Source organism: Cyclospora cayetanensis, unplaced genomic scaffold, assembly GCF_002999335.1.
Source record: "Cyclospora cayetanensis isolate NF1_C8 unplaced genomic scaffold, CcayRef3 CcayRef3_contig_120, whole genome shotgun sequence".
Lineage (NCBI taxonomy): Eukaryota > Apicomplexa > Conoidasida > Eucoccidiorida > Eimeriidae > Cyclospora > Cyclospora cayetanensis.
Window position 1 is genome coordinate 112789 of NW_020312060.1, and position 12977 is coordinate 125765.

At 51.7% G+C, this 12977-nt stretch overlaps 1 pseudogene; it reads right to left on the reverse strand.

Moving 5' to 3' along the window:
* Window positions 1-4574: 4574 nt before the first annotated feature.
* On the reverse strand, window positions 4575-12538 carry LOC34618719 (annotated as a pseudogene).
* Window positions 12539-12977: the final 439 nt, after the last annotated feature.

Below are 12977 nucleotides of genomic sequence, written 5' to 3' on the forward strand. Positions count from 1 at the left end.
GGGAACTCCTCTTCGACCGCTGCTCTCGATAGGGAGAGGGGGGGGGTCGTAGACTCCGTATATATGTGCATCCATATGTGTACATATACATGTGTATACATGTATATCCACATACTTGTATGTGTATAGATATATACGCATAGATTATCCCGTGTGGCAGGAGGATAAGGAGCCCTCCGGACGCGTGGTGTATTTGGGTAGGTTGCGTAAAACGAGCTTCTTTGTTTTTTAAGGAATGAGTCTTTCGGAGAGCTTGTCATACATGCGGAGATGGCGAGAGACGGCACTGCATGCCTCCGTTTCGCTTGCTTGCCACGGGGCGGTCGTGGGGGAGAGGGAGTTAGGAGGCGTTTTTCTGAGTCGAAGAGGGCAGGGAGGAGACAAAAAAAAGGAGCAGGAGCATTCAAGTTTCCGTATTTTACTGTATTTTTTTGCTGCATGGGAGCCGCAAGGGGCCCTTTTGCCTCAGGACGCTTCGGCGGGGTGCGGCGGAGAGTGTAAGTTCAAGAATCGCTGCCACGCGGAGGAGGGAGAGCAGCAGCAACAAACTGCCATGCCTGCTTCGAGAGGCAGCAATAGCAAAACGTAGCAATGGAGGGCATGCGACACAAGCAGTGGGCTGATTGGCAGCATTTGACGGTGTCTTGCCGGCGCTGGTCCTTTTCTTGCGCCTGTTTCTGAAGTGTCGAGGCGAGGCTAAGGGGATTTCGAGAGCGAGCATAATGAGGGGAAAAGGGCTAACAACACATAAATATCGGGAGGGGGTCTCTAGCGTGAAAAGGAGAGAGAAAGAACGTTTGCGCGATACATGAGAAGGCAAATCCGTTATTAAGTTGCTCTCCATGTAGTATCCCCTATTGCTGGTGCCTCTTCCTTGCCCTCCCTCTACACCCCTCCCGCCGCGCGTTCTACTCTCTCGCTTCAAAGCTACTTTGGCATTTGTACCATTCACAAACGGAGAACACGTTCCTGGCGTCTGCCCATGTGCTGACGCGCAGAGATTTTTTTCCTTCTAGAGGAGTTGTACGTAACGACCGCCAACATACAGCGGTCAGTCAGAGCACACAACACTTCTCATGTAGGCAGGCACACCATTAGGATGGCGTGTTCATGCCCACCAAGAGAAACAAAAGGCTCAGCGCGCAGCTAGACACACCAAGGAAGCATGCATACATATGTAGTTTAGCAAGAATTAGGTGTGTTAACCGGCTCCGCATGCACGCAGAGCACGGAGACTACCATCCCCTTTCCCGAGATTATTGTACATTGAATGACAGCAAGCGGCCAGTTGCTCGTAATCCAGATACCAGCCTACGTTAAAGCCCCTGCACAGCAGATCTGAATCCTTCGCTGCCACGGCAGCCACAGCGTGAGACTCGAGAGGGGAGCCGCCACTGGTGTGTCACTGTGCATCCCTCTACTCCCCAAGTTGCGGCTTTCTCTGCGCGTGCGGACCCCAAGAGCGAAACACCGCGAGTGCTCTTTTACCTTCTCAGTGCAGCATGAAAGCTGAACAGCAGGAAAATCCGTCAAAGTAGGGGGAATTAGACGCGGATTTGTCACGGGTGCAAGGAATGTAAGGCGCCCAGGTACGCCAAGTTCTTCAGAGGAGAGACACAGAGCTGCGAAGCTACGTGCAGTACATACGTCAAGCCGTAACTGTTCGGGCATATGTGAGGCAGGGCATACATCTCCTACGGGCTATCTACCCTCTAATGTGCTTGCAGTTCTCCTCGTCCTCCCACGTTTCGAATCACCACAAAAAAAGCAGCAAGGTTGGCTGCTAAACCCTGCGCACTTCGGCCGCAATGGGACCGCCAACAGAGGGTCCAAAAAACCTGCATGACTGGGGGAGCGAAAAGCAGTGTTCGCACGCTTAAAGAGAGAGGTTTTCTTTTCCACCTAATGGCTACGCAGTGGAGAGTCTGTGTGGAGGTAGACCTGAGTCAACGAGCGCCGGCGGCCAGGTGGCAACGTTGCTTGTTACATTGCATCCGACTTCGGCGGTCTTGTGTGTTTATTGTCATTCACCTTGATAAGTCTCGGCGGGGAGAGGGTTCCGCCGTAAAAGCATATTAAGCTCTGTTGCTATTTCTGTGAAGTATTGAAACGGGGAAGTCGGAGGCTTTGTGCCGCAGCTTGCCTTGCCGGCGTTCGCATCTCGCAGAGCACGCATGTCTTCTCTGTGCAGCTTGTGGATACGCATGCATCCAATGACTCTCCTTTCAAGGCTTCCTTTTTTGCTTTCTCCTCATTTCTCAGGAAACCGCATGACCAGAATATAGCTTCCTTCATGCCTAAGTGTCCAGCTGCCCGTGGAACGCCTCGGCAGCGAAAGCCCTTCGTCCATCGCAACTCTCCTATCCGATCTGCAGCCGTTTCTCGTTGCTCATGAAGACTCATCGCTATTTTGCTTTGAACAATCAGGAAGTCATAGACAGGCGCGCACGAGGGGGCCATTTGCAGCATCAACTCGTGCAGTCTTAGCCCGACCCGCAACGGATTTTGAACTGGCCACGTGCAGCACCAACTGCAAGACCACTAGACAGCGAAGCCATAAGCTTCCCGCGCCACTGTGCGCATGTGATTTCTCTTCGGCTTGCCTCTGGTCGTTTTAGAATACAGTTTCGTTGAGAGCACCCGATTAGAAGGCGCCCAAAGAGGAGGCGTGGGCTGTGTATCTTATCCAGGGAGGAGGCGGGGGTGTTTTTATTTTCGGCTCGACATTCTCTGCACTCAGCTCCGCAACCAGCGCAGCTTTCCGGCCGCCTCATGCGTGCTGTACGGACGACCCTCTAAATAGCCACTTCCTGCAGCCCCCTTGCGGCCATAAGGTGTTTTGTACTCACCACCTTGCGCCACCTTCTTCTTCTCGCTACAATGAGCCAGATCCTGGTCTTGTACATTGTCACGAATGACGGTGACGATCCAGCCGCCCCCAACTGCTTCTTCTTGCGCGCAAACAAGGGGGGCCTTCCAACCCTAAAAGACATCAAAACACAGTTCCCCCTCCCAGGCAAATACCACTTCAGGTAAGGATTTTCAGCCCAATCCCCACTTCCCCTCCCTCTAGAGGCACTGGAGTGCCCCCTGCGCAAGAACCCAACGCCTTAGCTATTCTCGTTAATGTGGTCATCCCTCCCCCTAGGGTTGTTTGACTCTTCATGCCAGTCTCGCCTTCTCCTTCTTGTTCTTTTCTCTTTATCTTTCTATCTATCTGTTCTATGGCTGCTCTTAGGCTACGTACAGAAAGCCGCCAGCTGAGCGGCAATACGTCGAAGGACGAGAAGGGAACATACGTGTGGCTCGACCTGTCAGACGATGAGGCACTTCCTCTGGAGGCTTCCAAGGGGATGACGCTTTTCTTCAAGGTAGGAATGGGTGCACAACAGAGGGTGACTGATCCCTGCATATCCCTTCTGTCCTTCTCCCCCTTCTTCCTCCCTCTACACGATTCCAGCAGTCGATGAATTGTCGTACGGTTGTTTGCTGAGCGACCACCTCGCATCATTCCACGCACACTGGCACGGAGAACCCTTTCACGCCTCCTCCACTTACTCCTATTACTAGCACGCTCAACACTAGTATCACTCCTGTTACTAACGCGCCCAACACTAGTATTACTCCTATTACTAACACGCTCAACACTAGGATAACTCCTAAAACTTCTGTTGCCAACACAACACCTTTTTTGTGTGTCTAAAGTGATGCCACTGTGTATGTGCGTTTTCTGTGGCTCTTGTTTCAAGCGCCACTGCCCAGCAAGCTGCCCACCTGCATGGAGGACTGCGAATGTGTTTCTGGTAAAACTTCCGGTTGAAACAAAACATGATGCGTTCTTGTTGTGCAGGCCGTTCGCTTGTCGTGGACGAACGACCCTGCAGCAGCAGCAACCTCAGCAGCAACACCCCCCGCATCCCCCGCCACTGCTGCCGCTGCTCCTGTTCGGCTCTCGCCTGCTCCCTCCGCATCCTCCAACAGCAGCAGCAGCAACAACGGGAAGATAGACGACTACTGGGCAACGCACGAGCAGCAGCAGCAGCGACAACCAGTCGCCTCCTCAGGAGGATGGGGCGTATCTCCCTCCCAGCCAGACATGCTTTTCTTTGACGAGCCGCCTCCCGCAGGTAAGCGAGCTGCCGCTGTGCCTGCATTCGAGGCGGCTGCTGTGTTTGTTTGTGACTGAACGGAGGCGAAAGTGTGTGGCTTCGAGGGTTTCTGTGTGTTCGTTTCAGCAGCCGCGAGCGCAAAGAAGCAGCATGAGGGGATCGACCTGATGCTGTAGCAAACCACGCTATGAACCTGAAATCTAATCTTTTTGCCGTAGAGCTGCCACGCGGCAGCGTCGCTGTCGGAAGCGAGTCTTTTGCTCGACAGGGGCGCAGGTGGGGAAGGCAGGGTGCCCGCAAGATAGCGCTAGGGAAGGCTCGCTTTTTTACATTTTTTTAACTATAGGCAAAAGGGATTAAAAGCCCGAATGTAAAAGGAGACGCGGCGCCATAGCAAAAAAGAGGCAGGCGCGCCCTGCTGGGATGCCTAAAACTAGTAAAGCTCCCAGGGCCCCAATTAATCCTTTAGGGGCCCCCCAGGGGGCCCCCTAAAGGCCCTCTAAAGTATTGGGGCTTGCTGCGTCGCGGTTGCGGCATCAGTGGCTGTACATAGAGCAGCAACAGCGGCGCACAGCAGCAGCTGGCTGCGACTGCAGCGCCAACAACAATCAAATTCGCAACGCAAAAGACCCTAAAGGCTTCGCTCTTTGCAAACGCCAGGAGACAAATGCCTGCGACGTCGCAAAATACGCATGGATACGGAGTATACATATATGTGCATGTATATAATGGATTTTCCTCAGAGGACATACCCTCCGAAAGTGCGGGCACGCACACTGGGCTCTTCTTAGCCACACCCCGGGGTGTACATACACCGGAGTGTGGCGGGAAGAACGCCGCCTGGAAGGGCGGGGCGCGGCGACAGAATAGCAGTGTGCTGCATCTGCTACTGGCTGCTCTGGCTTTGGTTTTTCGACCAACGAAAGCGTCAAGAGGAGGAATATTCTCTATTCTCGGGGTCAGGGGAGGGGAGGGGGGGATGTTGAGCACCCGACAGTAGGCGGCGCCTCTTACCGAGAAGTGTGGAAACTGCCGACATCAAGATTGAGGGAGCTGCTTCCCGGGTGGCTAAAAAAGCCAGAAGGGGGGCCTGATGCCTTTGCCTGTGAAGCCCTGCCAGCAGCACTTCTACTGTGGCAGCTGTTGGGCTACCCTGCACGACACAAGCTTCCGGAGGTTCTCCGCAGTTGGAACAGAGCACCGAGTGGTTTTGCTGCTGCTGCAGGCGATACGATTGGTGGGGTGGTGACGGCGGCGCGGAGTGGAGAGACACGGGCAGCCTAAGCGGCACCGAAGGGAAAGTGAGGTCATCGTTGCCGTTGTTTACAGCCCATAAACCCTGCTGCTGCCGCAGCAGGAGCTGGTGTTGATGCCGCTGGTGCTGCTGCATGAGGCTGGAAAGACGAGACACGGAGGGCAGGGGTGCAGACGCAAACAGAGGGGCCGTTCTGCGGTGTATGTACACCACGAGCGTGGTGTACTCGACGGTCAGAGCGCCGCTTGCGAATAGGGCCTTGAAAACACGCATTCGCCGATGGCACAACGGCAGTGTTTAGCGATTTTCCTCTGGTGGATGTTGTTTTTCACGCAAGCAACGTGCAGCAAACCCTCTAATCAGCAAGCCCTGCATGCTACTGCTCGCCAGACTTGAAGCACTGGGAGCTTGCCGCCAAGCAAGCTGGTCGAGAACGGAGGCGTGTGCGTGCCTTACAATGAGGGTAACGACGTCGAAGGGAACTTCACACAATACAAGCAAGCCTCCAACAAAAACGGCTTGCAGCAGCAGCAACGCCGAAACAACGGCCGCTCCCATGGGGGAGAGCAGCAAGGACAAGAAGAAAAAGAGGCACAACGCAATCAGCGCCACTTGCGAATATAGCGCAAAAATAATCCACTCGTCTCTGCAATAGCGCACACACGTACGCAGGGTGGGGCCGCAAATCCTAAGGAAAGTACGCACAAGAACGTAGAAGGCGCATTTGTGCATACATGCAAAAGAGGACAGCCTGAATCTGTATATCTATGTATATAAATGCATATATACATCAATATAAATATCAACAGATACATTGGTATATACATCCATATAAATGTACTATAATATATATATATATATCCAACAGATATATTAATATACATATATATATGGATGTAAATATCAATATCAACATATATATATATATGTACATATGGATATAAATATCAATATCACCGGATATATTGATATACATATATATAAGTATCAATATCAACAGATATACTTACATATCAATAAATAGATAAATATACATAAATATAGACTGTAGTGAACAAAGACGATGATGGCCACAGAGCGTGCGGCGGGGAAAGAGGAGAGCTATATATTCACCCACACATGGAGAGTGTACCTGTAGACATCTTCCATCCAGGTAGCATGCGTGTAGACCCCGCCTGAAGGGAAGTGCTTTTTCTCTATAGATCGCAGCTCTTGCAGCACTGAGGCATTGCTGCGGCCTCTGGTGCTGCTGTTGCTATTTAGAGGATCCACGCGAAGAAAAAGAGTCAAACGGGAAGCCTCAATACGACGACCATCTCCAGAAAACTGCAGCAGCAGTAGCAGCACGGGGACAAAAACAGGCAGAGGCATAGGCGGAAGCAGAAGCTGGACAGAGAGACAGCCGTGAACGTCGGTGTCACAGATACACCAACTACGGGGGTGGCATGCGTCTCTCCTTTTTCTGAGAAGAGCCGCACGAAAGCCGCATTAGGGCAAAAGCGCAGCCCCTCCCGGATAAAAGCCACATGATGCAGATGGCAGAAAAATCAAGCAAACAACATGGTCCTGGCTAGCAATTCGGAAAGTCGAATTCTCTCTAGATGTCTCGGCGCTAAAACTGCTGCCCCCTTTCCTCAGTACACCCCGTGTGCGCGACCTAAGCTGCTCTCGCGAAGGCCTGCAATCTCTCGCCTTAATGAAATGTGCAATCTTTCAATGAAATGTGTAATCTCTCAATGAAATGTGAAATCTCTCAAGGAAATGTGCAATCTCTCGATGAAATGTGAAATCTCTCGGTGAAATGTGTGATCTCTCACTTTGATAAATGTGCAACCTCTCACTGAAATGTGCAATCTCTCACCTTAATGAAATGTGCAATCTTTCAATGAAATATGCAATCGCTTACTTTAATAAAATGTGCAATCTCTCAAGGAAATGTGCAATCTCTCAATGAAATGTGCAACCTCTCAATGAAATGTGCAATCGCTTACTTTAATGAAATGTTCAATCTCTCAATGAAACGTGCAATCTCTCACTGAAACGTGCAATCTCTCAATGAAATGCGCAATCTCTCAATGAAATGTGCAATTTCTCACTCTAATAATATGTGCAGTTTCTCACCGTAATAAAATGTGCAATCTCTCACCATAATGAATGTGCAATCTCTCACCTTGATGAAATGTGCAATCTCTCAATGAAATGTGCAATCTCTCACCTTAATAAAATGTGCAATCTCTCACCTTGATAAAATGTGCAATCTCTCAATGAAATGTGTGATGTTTCACCTTAATACGTGTGCAGCCTCTCAATGAAATGTGCAATTTCTAAAAAAAATGAAATGGCCAATTTCTCACCGGAGTAAAATGTGCAATTTCTCACCCTAATGAAATGTGCAATTTCTCACCGGAATAAAATGCGCAATTTCTCGCCTTGATAAATTGTGCAATCTCTCACCTTAATAAAGGAATCGTCATACAAAGTGGGTGTCACATTATGCAACCAAGGAGCCTTCTCCTTTGCCTGCTCCTCCGAATCTCCTGCCTCCAGACTGCTGCTGCAGCAGAGTGTATCACGGCCATCACTACGCCAATGCCGCAGATGCAACGCAAAAGCTTCGGGAGAAGTCACAGGCCATGGCGATGCAGAAGACGAAGGACAAGCAGCTGCAGGAGGTGGCAAGGAGGAAGCGGCTGTGCAGCACACAGACGTACACGACACTCTTGTACAAACAACAATTACACACTGCTGCACACAATTATACACAACACACAACAATTATACACACATACACACAACAATTATACGCACATACACACAACAATTATACACACATACACACAACAATTATACACAACACACAACAATTATACACACACACACACAACAATTATACACACATACACACAATTATACACACATACACACAACAATTATACACAACACACAACAATTATACACAACACACAACAATTATACACACATACACACAACGATTATACACAACACACAACAATTAACACACATACACACAATTATACACACATACACACAATTATACACACACACACACAACAATTATACGCACATACACATAACAATTATACACACATACACACAGCAATTATACACACATACACACAACAATTATACACATACACCCACACAATCATTACACCCACTCACACCCACAAATAGGCACTCATACACACATTCACAACATCTGCCAGAGAGTGAGCTGCAAAAACACTTTACGGAGAGAATCTGGCCGCCTTTTCACGGCTCAGGGAAATCGAACTGCGACTCTCGTAAGGGAGACGCTGGAAGCGCAGCAATGGATGCTGAAGGGAGATTTGCCTTCCAACAGCAAACAAGCAGCCTCAGTCAAAGGACTTCGGCAGGGTGTTGTGACGCACATGTAGTGGTTCCGTTTGTGTGCAGCTCGATATCCTTTACCCACGACAGCACTGGACCCTGAAAACACCACGCGCGAAGCAGCACCAACAACATTTGCAAACATAGCAACCGTAAAAAGAGAGGCGACAGTCCAGGCTGGAGTGCAGCACGCCTGCGAACCCTCAGAAGCCTAAGACTTTCCCGTCATTCGGAAAAAAGCCGCGGAATTTTTTCACTCTCGCGCCGTTTCCCCCCTCCCTCATCCAAACAGACACATACACACACGACAATTGCACACACTGCCAGAAAGAGGAGCTGCTGCTGCTGCTCCAGAGACACCCACGCTCGAGTGTCTGCTTCTTCGAAGCGTGAATCAAAGGGCTCGTGTATTCTATATATATAAATATATATGCACATGTTTATGCATGAATATATGCACAAATATTCATATTTATATGCATAAATATAATACGCATGAAAGGGACATATATATGTACATATGTCCCTTAAAAGGCACAACCTGCTTACCGTTGCCTCTGGGAGTTGGAGGATATCGTCTGTAAGAGCATTTATCGCGGTTCTCATCTGTTCCTCATGCAGCTGCTCACACACCTCCGCGGAGAGCACGATGTGCAAGGGGGAAGAGGCTGCACTTTTCCAAGACTGCTGCTGCTGCATGGCGTCAATAAAGCCTCGCAAAATGGAAGAGGGAGGCAGGTAATGCAGCAACGCGAATTGCGGCTGCACTAGCAGCAGCTGGCCGTAGCACTTGAGCGCGAGAAGACACAGCAGCAGCACGAGGATCAATCTGCAGCAGCCGCAACAGCAACAGCAGCGGCAGCAAACAACAAACAAAGCCCGTAGGTCAGTCTGTTAGCGACAAGCGGCACTCAAAAGCGACGCAAAAACCACACGAGCCGCTTACGCAGCACCGTGGGAGGAACTCGCAGTGCCTAATATACAGCCCAACCCGCTGCACAAGACTACTCCTTGAAGACAGGCAATCTCAGCAGCATTTTCCAGCTCCTGCGAAAAAAACTAACCTATACGCCTTGTGGAAGAGCAAACGGCCCAACAGGCTCTTCTTCATATCCGCGAGAGAGCGGCGTAGCTGCTGAGACACTCGCATGGCTGCAGCACGCATCGCACAGAGCTCTGCCTGCCTTCTCGCTGCTGCTGCTGCTGCTGCTGCTGAGGCACCACCTACATGTGTCTTGCCATAGCCTTCAGCTGCTGCTGTATACGTGACTCTCAGCATGCCTGCGCCCCCACTTGTGCTGCTGCTGCTGCTGCTGCTGCTGCTGCTCACGCCGAACAAGCCGATCTGCTCAGAGGGAGCAAGCCGATCGACCCCCCCCTGCACTGCATGCTCTGCCTGCTCCTCGAGCTGCAGCAGTGGCCCCTTCTGCTTGCCGAGGTTTCCCTCTGGCTGCTGCTGCTGCTGTTTTAAGCGCCTGCTGTCACTACTCCTGGAGGCAGCATGACCACCATCCCAATCCGAAGCAACGGAAGATGAGGCTGTGAGGTCACCAGACACTTCGACACATGCTGCTGCTGCTGCTGCTGCTGCTGCCTCTGTTAGCTCTGCTCCGTCCTCCTTGCTGCCGCGTTGCGCTCCCGTGTGCCTCTGCACGTGCAGCCGTTCGTCCCTTTGGATTTGCAACTGTTGCTCCCTCTGGAGCTGCAGCGGCAGCAACTGCTGCTCTACTGCTCTCTCACCCGACTCTGCCGGACGAGCCACAGTTCGCGGAACGCCTACTGCTGCTGCGAATGCTGCTGTTGCTGCTTTGGTGTCATAACGCGTGCTCGCTGCAGCAGCAGCAGCAGCAGCAGCAGCAGAATTCACTAAGGCTTCCTCTCGGCAGCTTGGCCTCGTTACTGCTACCCTGAAGGGATCCATAGGGAGCAGATGCGCGGCGAAGATCACCATCAAGAGGGGGCAGAAAAAAATGATGTGGTAGAGCAGCAGCCAGACAAGACAGCATGCAGCCGCATAGCAGTATGAGGAGACGGCAGGGAGGTCGAAGCTTCCCATAGCCAGCAGACAACAGACGCCTGCAAGCGTCGTAACGGTGCTGCTGCAAATGCAGCCTGCAAGAGCTTCCTCCAGCTGCTGCTGCTGCATTTCTGCAGCATCCACGAGGCTCCACGCCTCCTGACCTGCTCTCGCAGTCTCGCTCAGACTGCTGCTGCAGCTGCTGGTTGTGTCGCTGCTGTCGCTCTCGCTACTACTGCTGCTGCTGCTGCTGCTTCTGTTGCTGCTGCGTAGCAACAACCCCTCTCGAGCACTTGCACTGCCTCTGGTGCGCGCGCCGCCAGAAGCTTCGGGAGTTTTGTTGGTCTGCCGCGTCAGCCGACCTGCAAGAGGCTTCCACTGCCTGCTCTCCTGCTGCTGCTGCTGCAAAAACGTGTCTACACGCCTTATGCCCTTTCCCAAGCAGCGCAGCGTCTGAGCCGCTTGGTACGTTGACAGCCCAAGCAGCAAATGCAACACGAGCAGAAGCAGTGGCGTCACGGGGACGCGCAGCAACACGTGACACAGCAGCAAGCCGCCAGAAGCTGCAAAGACAGCCAATCCCAGTACCCCTCCTAAAAGGAGCAGCTGCTGCTGGAAATGCAGCAGAGAAAGCAGAGACGACGAAGCAGCAAAATACATGGACCCCCAAAAATATACAAGCAGCAGCGGCACTGTCAAAAAAAGCAAATGCACTTCTCCATTCACGATCGAAAAAGCCTCATCTGCCTCCAGAGATCTATTGTGAATCCATACATCCCACCCAGAGCCTCCATATGCAGAGGTATTCGCCAGACTACTTTCTGAAGGTAAGTGCTTCAGCCAATGGTCTTTCTGCTCCTGGTGCGTTGCTGATCTCGTCCCCTGCTGCTCATGCTGCTGCTGGTGTTGTTGCTGCTCATACTGCTGCTCATACTGCTGCTGGTGTTGTTGCTGCTCATACTGCTGCTGGCGTTGTTGCTGCTCATGCTGCTGCTGGCGTTGTTGCTGCTCATGCTGCTGCTGGCGTTGTTGCTGCTCATGCTGCTGCTGGCGTTGTTGCTGCTCCCTTTCGAGTTCTCTTAGCTGGTGCTGTTGCTGCTTGAAGCGCCGAATAAAGGAGGCCGTCTGTCTTTCCCATCCCTGAAGGAGCAGCTGTGGCAATCTTCTGGCATCGACCTCATAGACAAACAGCAATGCTTCGGCGCGAGCAAGCCGGAAATCCATAACCGAAGCAGCTCCTCCTCCCCCCTTGGACATGCTTGCAAGCGCAGTTCTTGAACTGCTGCTGCCGCCTCTGTCAGTTGCACTGGCAGGGGGAGGAGAAAGTCGTAGAGAGACGGGGGCATAGAAGGAGGTCGGCAGGTATGCAGCGGCCATATGCAGCATAGTGACACCAGCGGTGCTCTCTCCTGGAGAATCGCAGCGTGAAACAAACGAGAGAAGGCGCGCTTAATGGCCTTTATCAAAGAACAATCGAGCATCGCGCATTGTCTGTCATACGCAGTCTAAGGGTGGCGCTAACAAGAGGATACCCCTTCTCTGGAATTCCATCCCTTAGACCCCCAGAACCACACAAAAACGATTAGCAGGCCCCCTCCTACCTCCTCCTTCTGCCCCCGCCCCGCCCTCTTTTTTCGCGTTAGTAGCCATGCATGCAGCTTCCAGCCTGTCGCTTCCTGTTGCATGTGCTTACTTACCGTTCATTGCATCCTCAAAATCCTTGACTGAGGCTATGGGACCAAAGGCCGCTTCGAAAATTCCAAAGATGCCCATGGCCACGCACACTTCGCCTGCACGACAAGCCGCACCGTTCAAACACGCACTGTCTGTACACCGGAACCGCAGGAGGAGAGACGCGCTGGAAGCGCGCATTCGCCCCTCCTTCCCCCTCCATTTTCATGACAGCACGCAATCGCAACATCCGCGGGAGATTTGTTTGTATTGAAAGCCGAAGGCAGTGGAATGCAAGCGCAAAACGTATCCCCGAAGTAAGGCACACAGAGCAGGCGAAGCTCCAAAATACCTAATTTGCAGACGAGTTAAAAACACACACCCACACATACAAACACAAAAACACAGAACGGAATAGCACAAGTCAGAACTCCAGTCCAAAGAGGATACCGTAACACGTCCTCTCCCCGTAAAAAAACAGAAAAACAAAAAACCATAACACAGCGGGGACTTGGCGCAGGGGGGCTGGGGGTGGCCCGCCCGCACCGGCGCC